Source organism: Bos javanicus, chromosome 6 (genome assembly GCF_032452875.1).
Source record: "Bos javanicus breed banteng chromosome 6, ARS-OSU_banteng_1.0, whole genome shotgun sequence".
NCBI classification, from domain to species: Eukaryota; Metazoa; Chordata; class Mammalia; order Artiodactyla; family Bovidae; genus Bos; species Bos javanicus.
This window is the reverse complement of record NC_083873.1, coordinates 13,207,438-13,228,530: the sequence shown is the minus strand read 5'-3', so window position 1 is coordinate 13,228,530 and position 21,093 is coordinate 13,207,438. Positions and strand designations below refer to the sequence as shown.

The 21,093-nt window shown below is 38.6% G+C and overlaps 1 long non-coding RNA gene across 1 annotated transcript; it reads left to right on the top strand.

Moving 5' to 3' along the window:
• Positions 1-373: 373 nt before the first annotated feature.
• Positions 374-19,950, top strand: LOC133249241 (uncharacterized). The gene is made up of 3 exons (XR_009736889.1): positions 374-723; positions 15,243-15,328; positions 17,452-19,950. It is a non-coding gene; the product is annotated as an uncharacterized LOC133249241 (long non-coding RNA).
• The last annotated feature ends 1,143 nt before the right edge of the window (positions 19,951-21,093 follow it).

Below are 21,093 nucleotides of genomic sequence, written 5' to 3'. Positions count from 1 at the left end.
TCGTACAGCTGTACAAAAAGCTGTAGAATATAATAGTAGTGTAACAGAGTACAGCCAAGCATGGCCAAGCACAGCCCTTAGTGCTACAGTCTTTATTGGGTGCTATACCCCTACCCCCGCATCCTGTTAGTAGATAGGGGTTACTGTGGGACCATTAGTGAGCGTTACTGGTCCTACTCAGCCATTGGTTGGTACTGTGCCCCTCCCACAAGCCACCAACTGTCAACAAATGACCCTTAGTGGTCCTGCTCAGTCATTGGTTGGTGCCAGGCCCCTCCCACAAGCAACCAACTGTCAGTAAGTGACCGTTAGTGGTTCTGCTCAGTCATTGGTTGGTGCCAGGGCTCTCCTGCTGCTGCTGCTGCTAAGTCGCTTCAGTCGTGTCTGACTCTGCGACCCCATAGACGGAAGCCCACCAGGCTCCCCTGTCCCTGGGATTCTCCAGGCAAGAACACTGGAGTGGGTTGCCATTTCCTTCTCCAATGCATGAAAGTGAAAAGTGAAAGTGAAGTCGCTCAGCCGTGTCCGACTCTTAGCGACCCCATGGACTGTAGCCCACCAGGCTCCTCCATCCATGGGATTTTCCAGGCAAGAGTACTGGAGTGGGGTGCCATTGCCTTCTCCTAGGGCCCTCCTACAAGCAGCCAACTGTTAATGAGTGACCCTTAGTGGGACCATTCAGCAAACTGTTGGTAGAGTCGTGGTCCTCAGGCAGAGAGTGAGGTAAGAAGTGCATCTTGGGTTTCTCCATGGGGCCGTCCAGCTCAGCAGGCCTCAGGTCAGCATGTGAGCTGGGGCGGGGGAAGGGGGTCCAGGAACAGGCTGGGGGCTGTGTCCTGCAGGGCTCCAGAGCCCTTGCCAAGACTGCCCACTGTTCGGGCTGAGGCCTTGAGGTGGCAGTGAACTTCTCCCCGATCCCCGCCTCTGTGAAGTAATGGCAGGGGCCCTCTGGTCACAGTCTGTGGGGCTTGGCCCCTGCCATTGGTTGGCCTGAGGAGTCTGAGGGCCTGTTGGGTCCTGGGCATCTGGTTCCCTCAGTGGTGACAGCTGGGTATGGTCTAAGGGAGCTGCCAACTGAGATCTGCCTCTTCAGCCAGGACCTGGACCTCGGTGGGTCGGGGGGAGGAAAGTTGTACCTAGGGACCTTCCCTTTCTTGTTAGAACAGAGAATAACATTTGTTTGGTGGAGCTGTAGAGAGCATCATTACCTGACAACGCATGTACTTGTGATTCGATAACAGTCGTCCTTGTTTAATTGCTAAGTCATGTCTGACACTTTAAGACCCCATGGTCTGTAGCCCGCCAGGCTCCTTTGTCCATGGAATTGTCCAGGCAAGAATACTGGAGTGGGTTGCCATTTCCTTCTGTAGGGGATCTTCACTGACCCAGGGACTGAACCCACGTCACCTGAATTGTAGGCAGATTCTTTACCACTGAACCACTGAAAACAGTAGCTGAATCTAATAGTGTTAACCCATGTGCCAGGTACTATTTAGGTGCTTAATACATATTCAATTATTTGATCTTCATGTACTCTTGTGAGGTATGTTTTATTTTTATCCCCATTTTACAGATGAAGAAATTGGGTTAAATAACTTGTTTCAGATCATAGATCTAAATAATGGTGGATTGACATGGGTTCTTGTGAACTCATGTGTATCCTCCTCTCAGCTTAAAAAAAAAAAAAACTGTTTAGCATAGTCAAACACCACTTACATGTGAGGTTGAACCATATATGACATTGCTGTTTTTGTTGGTGAAAAATGATGGGACATTGGCAATATCATGTGGCTTAATCTGATTGTGCTCCTGCTCAGTCATATCTTATGGGTTATCAGTCATATCCTGTATCTTGTCCCAATTACATCCTCCCCTCTAATACTCAGGTGAGTAACTAACATCATTCTGATGCATTTCTTTGTACTCTTATTTCATATATGTGTGTCCCTAGCAGTAGATGGAATTGCCTCTCATGTTTTAAAAGTTCATATAAATGATATCATACCATTAGTATTAATACCATTAGTAAATATAATACCATTAGTAATTAATAAATATTATTATTCATTTGGCTGCTGTTGCAGAGCATGTGGGATCTTAGTTCCCTGACTAGGGTTCAAACCTGTGCCCTCTGCATTGAAAGGGCAGAGTCTTAACCACTGGACCACTGGGAAAGTCCCTTGTTAGTATTTTTGTAATTTGCATTTTACCCTCAACTTATGTTTAGAAGGTACATTTATGTTTATATATTTTATAAATATACTGTGGTATACTCTGGCATACTATACAATTGAAAATCCATAAACTAAAGCTAAACTTCTCATTTTCACTTATTTTTCAATGTCACTTATTCTTTGGTGTGCATTACATCATAGAAATATTGATGTACTGCATTCCTTTTTATTAGTTGAGTAGTATCTATTCTTTGTATGGGGTAAACCAATTTATTTAACGAGCTCCCTAATGATAGACATTTAGATTGCTTGTGGTCTTTTGTTATGAGAAGCACTGCCCCTACAAGTGTATTTGGCATACTTGTATGATTTACGTTCAAAGGATAAATATGTATCAACGATGGCAACTTAAAAACTTTACAATTAGTGGATAAAAATCCCACATTGAACTTCTTTTCCTTCTCAAACATATTTGACTGGGTTTTATTTGGTCCTCCCTGAAAATATTCCAGATGGTTCTCACTGATTCTCATGACACTGTATTTCATTTGTTCTCACAGAAAAACATACCCTCCCACCCCCACCACATCTCTAGTGCAACTTTGAATGTGCGTGAATCGACAAAGCAGATAATGTGGCTGAACTGGAAAATGTTTACTTAGTTTGATGCTGTAGCCAGTAACATAAAAAAGAGAGAAAGAACCAGAAATACGAAGAAGGAGGAAGTTTTCACATAATAATATATTGTCATATAGAAATAACCTCAGTGTAGCTTTGGTGAAACAGCTGCTTGCTCTTGAGAGAAATTCATCTTCAAGAGTCTAGGGGCTGTGGATGCAAATGATGGAAGGGTTTGTACATTTAGATTGTTGGTGGAAATATTTATCCTTTTTAATTGCTCCAGTTTCACATTTCTTTTGCCACCTCTCCTTGATCCCTAATATATCTTTCTGCAGAAGTCTGGATTATCAACAGCCTTTTTGTTGACCCTCAATGGTTGAGGCTCTTGGAAGCAGTGACTCTTTCTCACATAAAACCTATAAAGATACGGGGAAGCCTGAGCTTCAGTAATGACTGCTCGGCACACCGAGGTGAATCTTCTCTGCCAAGCTTCCATTGCCCTTGTGCTATTGCTACACGCACTTGTAGAAAGAGATGAGGTGCTGGAATGACTGGAAAATAAGTCGTTAGCACTTGGTGTTGTTTTTTACTTCCAAGCTTTTCTCTTATTCCCATGTTAGCAATCCTTAGTGGTCAATGTTCCTGCATTGTGGGTGAATTTTTAGTTGAAATTATCTTGGAAAACTAGATGCTTATTTTTTTTTTTTCTGAGTATGAAAGTTTATTTTGTAAAAGGTTTCAGTTGCCCTCACTTCAGAGAGAGACAAAGAAGATGTTTCAATTAAAGAATTATGGCTAAATTATAAAAAAAATTAAAAGCATACAACTAGACACGAGAAAGAACATTTTAACATCTTAGAGGGCTTCCCTGGTGGCTCAGATGGTAAGGAATCTGCTTGCAATGCAGGAGACCTGGGTTCAATCCCTGGGTTGGGAAAATGCCCTGGAGAAGGAAATGGCATTATTCTTGCCTGGAGTATTCCATGGACAGAGGAACCTGATGGGCTACAGTTCATGTGGTAGCAAAGAGTAGGACACAACTGAGCAACTAACACTATCACTTTCACATGCCTTTAAAATTTCTTACCACTTATGCTTTGCTTTAAAAATACTTATAAAGCAGACCCAGTTATTATGCATTAGTAGAAACTCCAATACTTTGGCCACCTGATGTGAAAAACTGACTCATTTGAAAAGACCCTGATGCTGGGAAAGAGTGAAGGCGGGAGGAGAGGGGGACAATAGAGGATGAGATGGCTGGATGGCATCATCGACTCAATGGACATGAGTTTGAGTAAACTCCGGGAGTTGGTGATGGACAGGGAGGCCTGATGTGCTGCAGCCCATGGGGTCTCAAAGAGTCGGACATGACTGAGTGACTAAACTGAACTGAACTGATGATGTATAATGTGGGCCATCTTTTCAGATGCTTATTTGCTGTCTGTATACCTTCTTTGGTGAGGTGTCTGTTAAGGGCTTTGGCACTTTTTAAAATCTGGTTGTTTTGTTATTATTGAGTTTTAAGAGTTCTTTGTATATTTTGGATAACAGTCCTTTTTCAGCTATGTCCTTTGCAAATATTTTTTTCTCTTGACAATGTCTTTTGCAGAGCAGATGTTTTAATTTTAATGAAGTCCAGCTTATCAATTAATTTTTTCATGGATCATGCCTTTGTTGTTATTGTTCCCAAGGTCAGCTAGGAATTTATCTCCTAGCTTTATAGTTCTTGTATTTTACGTCTAGGCCTGTGATCCATTTTTGGTGAACTTTAAAATGAAGAGTGTAAGGACTTTGTCTAGACTCATTTTTTTTTTTTTTACATATGGATATTCAGTTATTCCAGCACCGTTTGTCGAAGAGACTACCTTTGTTCCATTGTTTTGCCTTTTCTCTTCTGTCAAAGATCAGTTGGTTATATTTATGTGAATTTATTTCTGTCAACTCTGTTCTGCTCTGTTGATCTATTTGTGTATTCTTTCACCAATACTATGCTGTCTGGATTACTGCCACCTTATTGCAAATCTTGAGGTTGTGTAGGATCAGTTCTTCAATTTTGTTATTCTCTTTGAATATCATGTTAGCTGTTCTGGGTCTTTTGTCCCTGCACACAAACTTTAGAATCAGTTTGTCAATATCTATCAAATAACTTGCTAAGATCGTGTTTAGAATTGCATTGGATCAATAGACCAAGCTGGGAAGAACTGACATCTTGACAGTATTGTCTTCCTATCCAGGAAGATGAGTATCTTGATCCTTCATCAGAGTATTGTTTATATAGACCTTATACATGTTTTGTTAGATTTATACTACCTAAGTATTTCTTTTATTTTTGATGTAATGCAAATTTTATTGTGTTTTTAATTTCAAATTCCACTTGTTCATGGTTGGTATATTGAAAGTAATTAGCTTTTATATATTAACTTGTAACATGGAACCTTGCTGTAATTGCTTATTGGTTTCAGGAGTTTGTTTGTTTGATCCTTTTGGACTTTCTACATAGATGATCATGTCTCTGCAAACAGACAGTTTTGTGTCTTCTTTCCCAGTGTGCCCTTGTGTATCTTCTATTTCCTTTTCTTGCCTTACTGCATTAGCAAGGACTTCCATTATGATGTTGCAAAGAGGTGCTGAGAGGGAATGTCCTTTCCTTATACCTGATCAGATTGGGAGATGTACATCTTTTTTGTGTGTGAAAAAAGAAAAGGTTTAGAGAGCATCTGCTTATTATGTCAGCACACTGATGGATATTTAATACCTTTGGTTATCTGTTACACATAGGTATAAAATCAAATATTGTTATTTATGGTACTCAAGTCACACTTGCAAATTAATTTATTTCAGTCTCAACTGATAGGCACTCTTGTTTTTAAAGTTTTGTCAATTGTGCAGTGGCAAAATGAAAGTAAGATTATATTAGGAAAAAAAAGAAGGAAAAATATAGCTAGTGTTCAAGGATCTTCACAAGTGAAGACCCTAATCTACTGAATTTACCTTTTGCTATCCCCTGGATAAACCATTCTTTAGGGTAGACCTGTGTTTTGACTATTCCTAAAATATATCACACTAGGCTTTTTATTGTTGTTGTAAGGAAGTTCATTAAGGTAATCGTAATGAATATAATGAATGTAAACACCTTAAGATATAAGGGGTTTATGGTAAATGCTAAGGACCTAGACTTTGTTTTCTGGTGTCTTTCTGGCTGACTGCTCTCTTTGCTTCCCCCTGTTCAATCTTCTCTGCATTCTCCTTAGGAATTCTGGAGGGAGTAGTCTGATTGGACTAATTTGTCTCAAAAGGAAGATGATGATTGGAGACCAAGGAAGTGGAGAAAGGCCTAGAGAGAAATGACTTTTTCGAGAGGCTGTAAGAATGCAAAAATAAAAATACTTGTATTTATTAAATTTGTAGTTGAATTTATTTGGGGCTTAGGAGTGTGGGAAGAAGCAATATGGCCTATAAGGACAATAAGGACAACATAGATTAATGAATTCTTCAGATCTTACCAGTGATTTACTCAGGTATATGGTTTGTATTCCCTATCTCCCTTATACTCTAGTAAATCTGTGCTTTAAAAAAAAAAATTAAAGTATTGTTGTTGTTTGTTATGCAGTTGCTAAGTCATGTCTGACTCTTTGCAATAGTTGATTTATAATATTGTGTTCATTTCAAGTGTACAGCAAAGTGGTTTGGTTATACATATATATGTATATATTTATATTCTTTTAAATTTTTTCCATTATAGTTTGTTATAAGATATTGAATATGGTTCCCTGTACTGTATAGGAAATCCTTGTTATTTATTTTATATGTGGCAGTTTGTATCTGCTAATCCCATACTCCCAGTTGATCCCTTCCTTGCTTCTCTTTTGGTAGCTGTAAGTTTGTTTTCTGTCTATGAGTCTGTTTTTGTTTTGTAAATAAGTTCGTTTGTACTGTTTTTTGGAGTCCATATATAAGTAATACCATATGATATTTGTCTTTCTCTCTGACTTACTTCACTTAGTATGATAATCTCTACGTCCATCCACATTGCTGTAAAGGCATTAGTAAATCTGTGCTTTTGATCTGTGTTGTGGATCACAGCAGTTGGTATTCAAAGTCATTTTTTTTTACAATTCAGATGTGACATATTTAGAAGAAAAGCACAATAGAATAAGTTAGAGAAAAAGAAAAAAAATCGGTCGGAGAGTACATAAATCAAAAGGTCCAGGACCTGAGGACAGAAATCTCCCTCTCTTTGATCTTTGGAAGAAGCCAGAAAGTTACTGAAGATGGTGACCGCAGGGGATTCACTGAGAAGTTCCCCAGACACCACAGGACTATGCTTATATGCTCTTCTAATATAGTAGAGTGTTAGTCATTCAGTCATGTCCAACTCTTTGTGACCCCATGGACTGTAGCCCACCAGGCTCCTCCGTCCATGGGATTCTCCAGGCAAGAATACTGGAGTGGGTTGCCATTTCCTTCTCCAATATAGTAGAGGTAGTTTACAAAGATGTGCATTGGGCTACCTAGTTTATCCCTATGGAAAAAAGAGAATGAGTAAGAGAAAACTCATTTAGACATTTTGGACATAAGAAAGGTGATAAAAAATGGATGAATTTTGCTGGTGAGAAGGAATGAATAAATTCTTTGTCCACAGGGACCTTGAGGTAAGTAGAAATAATTATTCTCAATGATGTGCTTGAAGTATCAGGTCGCCAACCAGTTGATCTCGAACTCTATCTTGTTGATTTCTGAGTCAGCTGACTAGATTTCCAGCAGAGTGAGGGGGTCTTATAGAAGGTTTTTCTTTGTAGACAGGTGGTCTTGTTGACTGTTGCCTTCTTAAGGGTTTTTAGTGGTTTTTAGAAAGTAGCTTTTCCTCAGGAAAATGTAGGACTAATTTATCAAAGTATCATGCCTCTGTATTACTCATATTTATAGAGTATTTCTAGCTTCCACATTTTAAAGATAGTCTTGGTAAATTAGAATATGTCTAAGAGCCCAAGGATACGGAAGATTGTTAAAATACTGGGAACTCTTCATGTGATCGCTTCTTTTAATTGTGAAGATGAATTAAATTTGTTTCATGGAGCCCCAGAAGTTTGGATTATTGAGTGGAAGCTGCAGAAAGCAGGTTTCTGCTTAAAATAGGAAATTTCCAGCACTTCGAATTATTGGCGAGTGGAATTAACCACCTTGTGGAGCATGATGTGTTATTAGTCAGCTGCCAAAACAAAATTCCATGCCCTAGGTGGCTTAAACAAGAGAAATTTGTATTCTCACAGGGCTGGAGGCTGGAACTCTTAGGTCAGGTTCTGGCTGATTGAGTTTCTAGTGAGATCTCTTTTCCTGGTTTGCAGATGGCTGCCTTCTCACTATGTCCTCTCATGGTCTTTCCTCAGTACATGGAGGGAGAGGGAGAGAGAATGAGCTCTGGTGTCTCGTCTTGTGAGGACACGATTCCTTTTCCGATCAGGCCGCCTTTGACCTCATTTAATCTTAATTACTTCCTTAGCAGCTCCATCTCCAAATCCAGCCGCATTGGAGTTAGGGCTGTAGCAAATGAATTTTGAGGGGACACAAATAAGACAGGAGAAGCCTGTGTTTGGAGTGTTTAAATAGAAACTGGTTGCCATCTGTCAGGGAAGTTTTAGAGGAAATCCTTGAACTAGGAGAGTCTTGGCCAGATGCTGTCAGTTTTCTGAAGAACAAGGTCAAGCTGTCAACTTTTGAAGACAAGCATATATTGAGGCACACATTTGAAAAAAAAATTTTTATTTTATTCTGGAAGTCTTGGGAGCCAAAATGATAGATTTTGGAAAACCAAGGTAGAAATAAAGAAAACCTCTAACCTCTAGAGCTGCTTGTACATAGTTAGACTTGAGAATTGAAAACATTAAAATCTCCCTAGATAGAATTTCAGAATATCTTAATTTTCATAAATAACAGAAATAAAGGGAATGTATATGTATTTGTTATATTGTTGGTTCTTTAAAGGAAAAATTTATAATAACATTTTAAATATGTTGTATAATTCATGGATGTTGATAACTTTTTGAAATTAATTAATTAATTTTATTATTAGTATTGTTGGTTGCGCTGGGTCTTGGTTGCACTGGGTCTTGGTTGCTGTGTGCGGACCTTCCCTAGTTGTGGCAAGCAGGGGATACTCCCTAGTTGCCGTGCACTGGCTTCTCCTCATTGCGGTGGCTTCTCTTGTTGCACAGCATGGGCTCTAGGGCCTCTGGGCTTCAGTAGTAGCGGCATGTGAGCTCAGTCGTTGCAGCTTGAAGGCTCTAGAGCACAGGCTCAGTTTGCAGTGCACGGGCTCAGTTGCCTATGGCATGTGGCATCCTCCTGGACCAGGGGTTGAACCTGTGACCCCTGTATTGGCAGGCAGACTCTCAACAACTGGACCACCAGGAAAGGCTGATAACTACTTTTTGAGAACATAAACCTCATTTAATTTTATTCTTCAACATGTTCCAATAGAATTCCTGATTCAATAGGCAATGAGGTAAATTTTACATCTGTTAGGATATCAGAATTGAACCTAATAACAACTAAACATTTGAATGATTCGAAAACATTCTTATGTAGGTCATATCTCCTTGGAACTTGAACTCTTTCTTTTTCTCTTTATTTTTTAAATTATCAAAATATGGTACATTTACAGGAGACTTGGAAAATACAAAACAAAGTTACATATAGTTCCATTGTACATCACAATTATTTTTTAAGTAGATAAATTAAGATTTTAGTTGGAGTTTCAATATCAAGCTGTATAAAATTAATAGAATGAGTATACAGAAAAGTAGAAGGATATAGTATACTTGAAAAGCACTATGAACCAATTCAACATAATTAAGGTTTACACAATTTTCACACAATAGGATACAAATTCTATTCAAGCAACTTGATTCTTTTAGCATGAAAAATGGATGATAGTTTGCATTGTTCAGTGTTGTTGATGACTATAGAATGGTTACTAAGAGGACAGTCATCATCTTAGGTCTTTGATATTTACTCTGGGTCTCACAATTTTTTTTTTACTTATTGAATTTTTTGGCCATGCTGGGTGACATGCAGGATACCAGTTTCCTCACCAGGGATCAACTCCGTGCTGCCTGCAGTAGAAGAGTGGATTCTCAATCACTGGACCACCAGAGAAGTCCCACAAAAATATATACTTTATCCTAACTGTAGCTTAATAAATATTTGGTCTGCTACAAGATGTTAGAAAAATGTAGATGCTACACATCACAATTGTCTACCTTCCTTGCTTAGTTGATTTGTTACTTTTTAGAAACATGGAGAAATGATGGGCCAAAAGGAAGGAGAGAAATAGAAAAGTTTTGTCCTGAAAAAAAGGAGAATGTGAATTTTATTTGCATGGCATCCTATTCTTTTGTTTTTGTTTTAGTATATATTTGATACATGCTTATTATAGAAAACTTGAAAAAGAGTGCATTATTTTTAAACTTACCATCTGTTACCTTGAAACTAGATTTTTCTGGGGATAACATGAACTCATCATCCCTTTTGATCTAAAATTATAAAATAAAACCACAAAAATGTGGTTTACTTTTAAAAGAACTTCAATTTTTAGAATTAAGAACCAAAAAGTATTAAACATACAAGAAAATCTTCAAATTATTTTTTTATCTTTTAATACCATTCTTTAAGTTATTTTGCCCCCCAAATTAAAATGTCACAAATGAGCCAAAAGTTGAGATAGGTTAGTTTATATCAAGATTATTGATATGAAAGGCTGGAATATTATTTATATTTTGCTCAAATAATGTAATTATAGGCATTTTAGTTATACAATAATGGCTTAGAAAAGTAGTTTTAAGAAAAGTAGTTTTTATCATTATGATTTATCCTTAAAACCCTTTGTAATGAATTTAATCTCATCATGCAATTAATTATTCAAAAGTAGATAGGAATTATTTTGTGTTTTAGTTTATCACATGCTGAATAACCAAATCATAGAAAATCAAAGACTGGAGTATCCTTAGAGATGATTTTGGTCAATTTTTATCTTTAATAAATGAGAAAACTCAAGCTCAGATTACCAGCTCCCCCTTTCCCACCAGCCCCATTGCATTTCATCACATTTCATTTGTGGGTTTATGGCATAATGAAACGAACTGTTAATGTCCATTTCAATCCAGTGTGTTGGAAGACATATAAACAGTACAAGAGACTCTGAAGTGATTCTGTGACAAAAGTGGATTTCATTTTAAGACAAGCCATAAAAGGTCATGAAAATCCTTTGGAAAGTTTTCATGTAGTTAATAGCTTATTTGTGTAGATTTCTAACTTGGAAGTCTTATAAAATCAATTGCTGTGTAATAAGATTTCATTTATAAGAATTTGATATATTTAATGCAGTATTTTGATAGACAAGTCCCCTGTTGTCTGGAAGAGGAACTGGCTATTTACTGGAAGACACTCAATTGGTTGAATGATTAATAAAAACAGAGTGTATGGTTATCTTATTTATCGCTTTGGTTATCTGTAGCCAATAAAATCAATCCCTTAACAAATACTCCAGAAAATGCAATTAAAGTATAATTAACTGTACACGGTCTTAAATGCTTGTAGAGGAGTGCACTATACAAGCTTGCATATAAACCTAGTGATTTTCAGGCATCAGGTTTAATATCTTAAATCAATATGAGGCAGGGCTGTTTTCCTTTTGAGCCACGGGAGGTACTGAATGCAGAGATAAGAAGCACTTTCTTCTGTTACCTCTAATTATTCTTGTTGGGAATCAATTTTTAAGTGCTTTCATCAAAGAACAAACTTGCTGCCAAGAGCCTTATTTGCTGGACAACATAAAAGTTTAGGTATAGATTTTTGTTTTCAGGGTAACATCAGTTCAGTTCAATTGCTCAGTCATGTCCGACTCTGCAACCCCATGAACTGCAGCATACTAGACCTCCCTGTCCATCACCAACTCCTGGAGTTTACTCAAACTCATGTCCATTGAGTTGGTGATGCCCTCCAACCATCTCATCCTCTATTGTCCCCTTCTCCTCCTGTCCTCAATCTTTCCCAGCATCAGGGTCTTTTCAAATGAGTCAGCCCTTTGCATCACGCAGCCAAAGTACTGGAGTTTCCGCTTCAACATCAGTCCTTCCAATGAATATTCAGGACTGATTTTCTTTAGGATGGACTGGTTGGATCTCCTTGCAATCCAAGGGACTCTCAAGAGTCTTCTCCAACACCACAGTTCAAAAGCATCAATACTTTGGTGCTCAGCTTTCTTTATAGTCCAACTCTCACATTCATACATGACTACTGGAAAAACCATAGCCTTGACTAAATGGACCTTTGTTGGCAAAGTAATGTCTCTGCTTTTTAATATGCTGTCTAGGTTGGTCATAACTTTTCTTCCAAGGAGTAAGCTTCTTTTAATTTCATGACTGCAGTCACCATCTGCAGTGATTTTGAAGTCCCCCAAAATAAAATCTTTTCCACTGTTTCTTCATCTATTAGCCATGAAGTGATGGGACCGGATGCCATGATATTTGTTTTCTGAATGTTGAGTTTTAAGCCAACTTTTTCAGTCTCCTCTTTCACTTTCATCAAGAGGCTCTTTAGTTCTTCTTCGCTTTCTGCCGTAAGGATGGTGTCATCTCCATATCTGAGATTATTGATATTTCTCTCGGCAATCTTGATTCCAGCTTGTGCTTCATCCAGCCCAGTTTCTCATGATGTACTCTTGCATATAAGTTAAATAATCAGGGTGACAATATACAGCCTCGATGTACTCCTTTCCCGATTTGGAACCAGTCTGTTGTTCCATGTCCAGTTCTAGCTGTTGCTTCTTGAACTGCATACAGGTTTCTCAAGAGGTAGGTCAGGTGGTCTGTAGTCCCTGCTCTTTCAGAATTTTCCACAGTTTATTGTGATCCACACAGTCAAAGGCTTTGGCATAGTCAATAAAGCAGAAACAGATGTTTTTCTGGAACTCTCTTGCTTTTTCGATGATCCAGCAGATGTTGGCAATTTGATCTCTGGTTCCCCTCCCTTTTCTAAAACCAGCTTGAACATCTGGAAGTTCATGGTTCACGTATTGCTGAAGGCTTTGGAGAATTTGGGGCATTACTTTACTAGCGTGTGATATGAGTGAAATTGTGTGGTAGTTTGAGCATTTTTTGGCATTGCCTTTCTTTGGGACTGGAATGAAAACTGCCCTTTTCCAGTCCTGTGGCCACTGCTGAGTTTTCCAAACTTGCTGGCATATTGAGTGCAGCACTTTCACAGCATCATCTTTTAGGATTTGAAATAGCTCAACTGGAATTCCATCACCTCCACTAGCTTTGTTCATAGCGATGCTTTCTAAGGCCCACTTGACTTCGGACTCCAGGATGTCTGGCTCTAGGTGAGTGATCACACCATCATGATTATCTGGTCTTGAAGATCTTTTTTGTATAGTTCCTTTGTGTATTCTTGCCACCTCTTCTTAATATCTTCTGCTTCTGTCAGATCCATACCATTCCTGTCCTTTATCGAGCCCATCTTTGCATGAAATGTTCCCTTGGTGTCTCTCATTTTCTTGAAGAGATCTTTAGGTTTTCCCATTCTATTGTTTTCCTCTATTTCTTTGCATTGATCTCTGAGGAAGGCTTTCTTATCTCTCCTTGCTGTTCTTTGGAACTCTGGATTCAATGGGTATATCTTTCCTTTTCTCCTTTGCTTTTTGCTTCCTTTCTTTTCACAGCTATTTGTAAGGCCTCCTCAGATAGCCATTTTGCTTTTTTGCTTCTTTTTTCCATGGGGATGGACTTGATCCCTGTCTCCTGTACAGTGTCACAAAGCTGCATCCATAGTTCATCAGGCACTCTGTCTATCAGATCTAGTCCCTTAAATCTATTTCTCACTTCCATTCTATAATCATAAGGGATTTGATTTAGGTCATACCTGAGTGATTTAGTGGTTTTCCTCACTTTCTTCAATTTAAGTCTGGATTTGGCAATAAAGTGTTCATGGTCTGAGCCACACTCTGCTCCCGGTCTTGTTTTTGCTGACTGTATAGAGCTTCTCCATCTTTAGCTTCAAAGAATATAATCAATCTGATTTTGGTGTTGGCTACTGGTGATGTCCATGTGTTGAGTCTTCTCTTGTGTTGTTTGAAGAGGGTGTTTGCCATGACCAGTGCATTCTCTTGGCATAACACTATTAGCCTTTGCCCTGCTTCATTCTGTATTCCAAGGCCAAATTTGCCTGTTACTCCAGGTGTTTCTTGACTTCCTACTTTTGCATTCCAGTCCCCTATAATGAAAAGGACATCTTTTTTTTGGGTGTTAGTTCTAAAAGGTCTTGTAGGTCATTATAGAACTGTTTAACTTCAGCTTCTTCAGCATTATATGTTGGTGCATAGACTTGGATTACTGTGATATTGAATGGTTTGCCTTGGAAATGAATAGAGATCATTCTGTCGTATTTGAGATTGCATGAAGGTACTGCATTTTGGACTCTTTTGTTACTATGATGGCTACTCCATTTCTTCTAAGGGTTCCTGCTCACAGTAGTAGATATAATGGTCATCTGAGTTAAATTCACCCATTCCAGTCCATTTTAGTTCGTGGATTCCTAGAATGTCGACGTTCACTCTTGCCATCTACTGTTTGACTACTTCCAATTTGCCTTGATTCGTGGACCTAACATTCCACGTTCCTATGCACTATTGCTCTTTACAGCATCGGACCTTGCTTCTGTCACCAGTCCCATCCACAACTGGGTGTTGTTTTTGCTTTGGCTCCATTGCTTTATTCTTTCTGAAGTTATTTCTCCACTGATCTCCAGTAGCATATTGGGCACCTACCGACCTGGGGAGTTCATCTTTCAGTGTCCTGTCTTTTTGCCTTTGCATACTGTTTTCTTTTTGCCTTTTCATACAGGGTCACATAACTCTTTCTAAAGAGGGAGCCACTGGCAGAAATTGACTCCATAGTCAACTGTGAGACAGAACAACAAAATGATTCTGGGCTAAAAGAGTTAGAAAATAATTAGGTTTGAATCCTAGTCCTAGGACTTGCAAGCAAATGACTTTGGGAAATGCTAATTGCTCTAAGCCTTAATTTGGTCATCTATGAAATGAGGATAATATGTTCTTTATAAGAATCAAATGAAATAATGAATGTCAAGCACCAGTGGCAGTATCTGGTACGTGCTACAGGTCTTATTTCCCTCCCTGTTTCCCTGCAAATCCAATTCTACTTCCTTTGGATTCCTTTGGAGACTAAACTGCAGAATAACTGAGGTGGGAACAGAGAACACTGGGTTACTACAGAAGCCATCTTTTCTCTGGACACTGTGTGTGTAGGAAGGGGATTGGGATTCCCATTCTCCAGTGTGCCCCCTTCCTAACCCTTGCCCCATTTTCTGGCTGTGTAAATCCAATTAATTCCAGTTCCCCAAAGCCTCACCTCTGGTTATATTACTTAGAATCTTGACATGAGGATGAAGGCCTGCATTCCAGTCTAAAGTGATCCAAGATTTGTCCCAGTTGCTTATAGAATCCCAGTGTTCAGGTAAGGTTGGTTACTGTTATTCTTCATGAAAGATAGACAAGACTACAGATGCTAAAGTAAGATAAATGTTAACAGGATCAGAAAAGGAAACTGGATTAATCTTTATTTTTTTTTTGATTAATCTTTAAAACAATATGGGAAAATATATAGTATAAACTTTACTATTTTAACAATTTTAAGGTAGTGTACAAGTTTAGTGACATTAAATACATTTGTAATGTTGTACAAGCATTACTTATATCCATCTCTAGAACCTTCTTTTTTTGACTTTGCCATGTAGCTTGTTGGATCTCAATTCCTTGACCAGGGATTGAACCCAGGGTCTCAGCAGTGAAAGTACCCATTCCTAATCATTGGGCCATCAGGAAATTCCCTCTAGAACATTTTTATTCTTCCAAAACTGAAAGTCTATACCCATTAAACAGTAAGTCCCTATCCCCAGCCCCTGGTCACCACTGTTCTACTTTCTATCTTTATTTGAGTATTCTAGATACTTCACAAGGGGACTCATACAGATTTATGCTTTTGTGACTGGCTTATTTTGCTTACCACAATGTTTTCAAGGTTCAACCTGTATTGTAGCTTGTGTCAGAATTTTCTTCCTTTTTGTAGTTGAGTAATATTCTACCTATATATGGGAGAAGGCAATGGCACCCCACTCCAGTACTCTTGCCTGGATATATATATATATAGATAGATAGATACATACACCCCACATTTTGTTTAGCCATTCCTCTGTCAATGGATACTGGGGTTGCTTCCATTTCTTGACTATTGTGAATAAACTTTTAAAGACATGAGTGTATAAATATCTGTTCAAGTCTCTGCTTTCAGTTCTTTTGAGTATATACCAAGAAGTAGAATTACTGGATTAAATGGTAGTTATGTTTATAATTTTTTGAGGAATCGCCAAACTTTTCCATAGTGACTATATCCTTTTACATTCCCACCAGCAGTGCACAAGAGTTCCAGTTTCACTATATCCTTGCTGACACTTGTTCTTTTCTTTTTTTTGGATAATGTAATCCTGATGAATGTGAAGTGGTAGATTAATTTTAAAGAAATGATGCATAACCTGTCTAGGCTCCATGTGTGTAATGGGTGCCTGTTAAATGAATGAGCAAGAATTTGCATTTCATATATGAAATGAAATATCATTAGAAAATAATCCAGGATGTGTTACAGTACAACTTAATCATCTATCCATTAATGAAATGGAATGTGTGCCATGCACTACATTAATTATTAGTTCATATTTCAGTAAAAAGTGAGCCAAGACAAATATGGTTCTGATAGCTTGTGGTTAACAATGTTGGATTTGTGATCTCCGATGATGTAGATTTAGCTTTGGGACCATGAACCAGACTTGATCACTCAAGAGCTTTTGTGTAGCAGAGTTTTATTAAAGTGTAAAAAGCGACAGAGAAAGCTTCTGACATAATCAGAGGAGGGATGGAGAATGCCCCCCTTGCTAGTCTTATCAAGGCCTTATATACTTTCATCAGACCCACTCCCACAACATACATCTTAAATTAACAAGATTAGAACTAAGAATAGAAAGGTCTTTTGGCTCTAGAGTCCGTATTTTCCAATCTACATTGTTGGTAATGATACTGTATTCTAGTTTTTGTGACACATGTATTTTCTTTTACAAATTAATACATGTAATATATACATATATACCAGCTTCCCAAGTGGCTCAGTGGTAAAGAATTTGCCTGCCAATGCTGGAGATGCAGGAGACAAGGGTTACGTCCCTGAGTTGGGAAGATCCCTTGGAGAAGGAAATGTCAACCCACTCCAGTATTCTTGCCTGGAAAATGCCATGGACAGAGGAGCCTGGCAGGACACGACTCATCACGTATGCACACATACATACATACACACATGTATATGTATATATGTATAAAGTGTATATGTATGCATGTATATATATATAATTTACTTCATGGGATTCAAGCCCCTGGGGGTACTGGAAGTGAAATAGGCCCTAAAGGCTATAAAGCACTTATTGTATGTAATGAATTTACTTCTCTTTCCATCTAGATTGGGAGTAGCTATTTGCCAGCCTTGGAAGAATTGAGAAATAATCTCTCATATAATTTTCTGTATTCTTTGTTCAGATGAAGAACCCCTGTTAAGAAAGTCTACCTCAGTGACTTTGTACTTTTGTATGAAACAATAAAATCGAGCTTCTGAGCCTGCTAAGCTGAGGACTGTTCACTGGACTATGATAACGGCAGAATCATGGTGGAATCAGTCAGCTCTACTATCCTATTACTACTTCCGCTTTTTGTACAAATTCAGAAAGATAAGGAGGACACGTGTTTGGAGCTGAGTCACAGTCAGATTTTCTTGCTGTGCAGAGGAGACTGGGCTGTTTTTGGAGGGGAGAAGGTGGGTTTTATTTGTCTTATGCCCAAGTAAACAAAATGCTGTAACAATTATGCTCCCATTTTGTTTATTATGCTCAAGTCATGTGTTGAACTGCCTCCCTGAACATACATGTATAACACTTTGTTAATGGGATTTGCATTCCTCTTTCTACCTATGTAATTCCATGATGCAAAGAGCCGACTCATTAGAAAAGACCCTGATGCTGGCAAAGATAGAAGGCAGGAGGAGAAGCTGGCAATGGTTGGATGAGAGGTTGAGTGAAGAGGATGAGATGGTTGGATGGCATCTCTGATTCAATAGACATGAGTTTGAGCAAGCTCTGAGAGTTGGTGAAGGACAGGGAAGCCTGGTGTACTGCAGTCCATGGGGTTGCAAAGAGTTGGACGTGACTGAGCGACTGAACAATGAACAACAAATAAGTATTTATTGAGATCCCACTATGTCCCCAATACTAGGCTTTGTTATTGTTGTGCTGTGCTCAGTTGTGTGTGACTCTTTGAGACCCCATGGACTGCAGCACGCCAGGCCCCTCTGTCCATGGGATTCTCCAGACAAGAATATTGGAGTTGGTCCTGATTATACAAAGGTGATCCTGTAGTGTATTGGTGGTGAAAGACAAGTGAATAGGCAATTATAATTGTGAAGAATTAGTAAATGACATGGAGAAGGCCAATGGCACCCCACTCCAGTACTCTTGCCTGGAAAATCCCATGGACTGAGGGGCCTGGTGGGCTGCAGTCCATGGGGTCGCTAAGAGCTGGACACCACTGAGTGGCTTCACTTTCACTTTTCACTTTCATGCATTGGAGAAGGAAAAGGCAACCCACTGCAGTGTTCTTGTCTGGAGAATCCCAGGGATGGGGGAGCCTGGTGGGCTGCTGTCTATGGGGTGGCACAGAGTCGGACATGACTGAAATGACTTAGCAGCAGCAGTAGCAGCAGTAAATGACAGAAAGCACAAGATCTATCTTTTCTGAGATTGAACAGAAAAGAGACCACTAACTCAGCCGAGAAGAATTAAGGGGAGACTTCATCGGAAAACTGCTAACTAAGAGCTATCAATTTAATAGGACTTAGCTAAGCAGGGAGAGAGAAAGTTCCATTTCTTTCTTTCTTTTCTTTTTTAGAAGAAATAGCACATACAAAATTCCACTGTGGGTAAGCATACATTCTTAAAAAAATGAAAGAAAAAATGAACATGGTGGTTTGAGACTAGAATTGTGAGGGTGTGAGATGAAGGCAGAGAAGTAAGCAGGAAATCGCTCATCTAGGATATTGTAATCCTTTGGTGGCTTTTTGGATGTATGATGTGGGGGAAAAGGGTGACTCTCTGGTTTCTGGCTTGGCCACTGGATAAATTGGAAAACAATAGGAGTATCAGGTTTCTGAAGATAGTAAATTCAATTTTAGGTAATTTATATTTGAGGTGCCTGTTTAACAACCAAGAAGGGTTTTGGGGTGAAAAGTTTAGGGGGAGATTAGGGGAAATTGTTGTTGATGTTTTAATTCTTACCCCTATTGCCAATTGTCTTTTAGGATCCCACTATAGGAGAAATAATTTATGAATTAGAGCTATTTCCTGTAGGATTGGATCCAAAGAGTATAATAAGCAGGAGCATATAACTTGCTGCTTCTTGGAAGCATAATGGGCTGAAGTAGCATTGTTTTGATTATCACTTTCTGCCAACAGCTGAACAATTGTGCTTTCCTGTTTACTTAAATATATGTATGGTTGTACATAGATAGAAAGGTCTTGATATATCTGTTGATGTGTGCTCATTAGCATTAGTTGGAGGAGATATATTACTTTATATACCTTTGGAGAAATGAAAGTGAAGTTGCTCAGTTGTGTCCAACTCTTTGCGACCCATGGACTGTAGTTTACCAGGCTCCTCTGTCCATGGAATTTTCCAGGCAAGAGTACTGGAGTGGGTTGCCATTTCCTTCTCCAGGGGATCTTCCCGACCCAGGGATCTAACTTCGGTCTCCCACATTGCAGGCAGACGCTTTACCATCTGAGCCACCTGGGAGGCTTATATTGCTAGAATTTTTTTTTTTTTAATGCAGGACACTTTATTTTAATGAAAGGTATTGAGTGAATGATTGAGCAAAATTATAGAGTACATTGAGTTGATAAAAAATAGTTAAAGGGGTAGGGAAGTTTTGAAGGGCATTACAGAAGACATAGAAAATAAAAAGACAAAAAAAAAAAAAGAAAATAAAAAGACTGGAAGTAAGATACGTGGTTTGTGGATACTCTACAGATTACATAGAGCAGGTCTTCCTGCCTTCTTGCCTCCCTAAGTGGTTATCAGGAACCATGTATAAGGACTTTTGTCATTCAGTTGCTGATGCTTATTTTATTCTCTTGTAGCAATCCTCTAACATTATACCTGTTAGCAAGAATGATGCTCAGCTGGTACTCACTGGTAGGCTGTAGTGGTGATTTATAGCTAATGTCTCTTGTGATTGCTCTGATTACTGTTGTTATTATCACTACTGCTTTAGTTATTTATAATCTCTGGCATCACTCATCTAGGAAGCCTTTCTTGACATCTTCTTTTTCTTCCAACTCCTTTCAAGTTAAACTTTCAACTCCTTCTCTGCTTCTCCAGTGTTTCCTGATAGAGTCTATCATGGCTCCTCTGGTCGGTTGATTATTGACCCCTAAAAATATCTGGTCCAAATTCCTGAAACCCTTAAATGTTACCTTAATTGGAAAAGGATCTTTGCAGATGTCATTAAGTTAAAGATCTTGAGATGGGAACTATACAGGATTATCCTGATAGGCCCTAAATGCATTACAAGTATCCTTAGATAGGCAGAGAGAGATTTAACACACACACAGGGGAGAAGGCAGTGTAAGTGGAGCAGATAGAGATTTGAAGATGTTGGCTTTACAGATTGGAGAGATGTGGCCACAAGCCATGGGATGTTGGTAGCCACTAGAAGCTAGAAGTGGTAAGGGACAGATTCTCCCCTAGAGCCTTGGGAAGGAATACAGCCTTGTTAACACCTTGATTTTGATTTAGCGAAATTGATTTCAGGGTTCTTTAACTCTAGAAATCTGAGAGAATAAACATCCTAAATATATTGAAAATCAAGTGTTGTTTATTTGAAATTTCAATCTAACAGGGCAGGCATTTTATATTTTATTTGGTAACCCTAAATAGAAATTATGTGTTAATGTTTGTACTACTATTTAGCAACATTTGGTAAAATAGATGCCTGGGGGAAAATATAATAATTTTACAAATAGCTTAAAAATATTTTTATCATTGAAATTTTCAAATAGATTCAAAAGTAGAGAGAATAGTGGAATGAATCCCCATGTATTTATCCCTGAGCTTCCACAATTATCAGTGTAT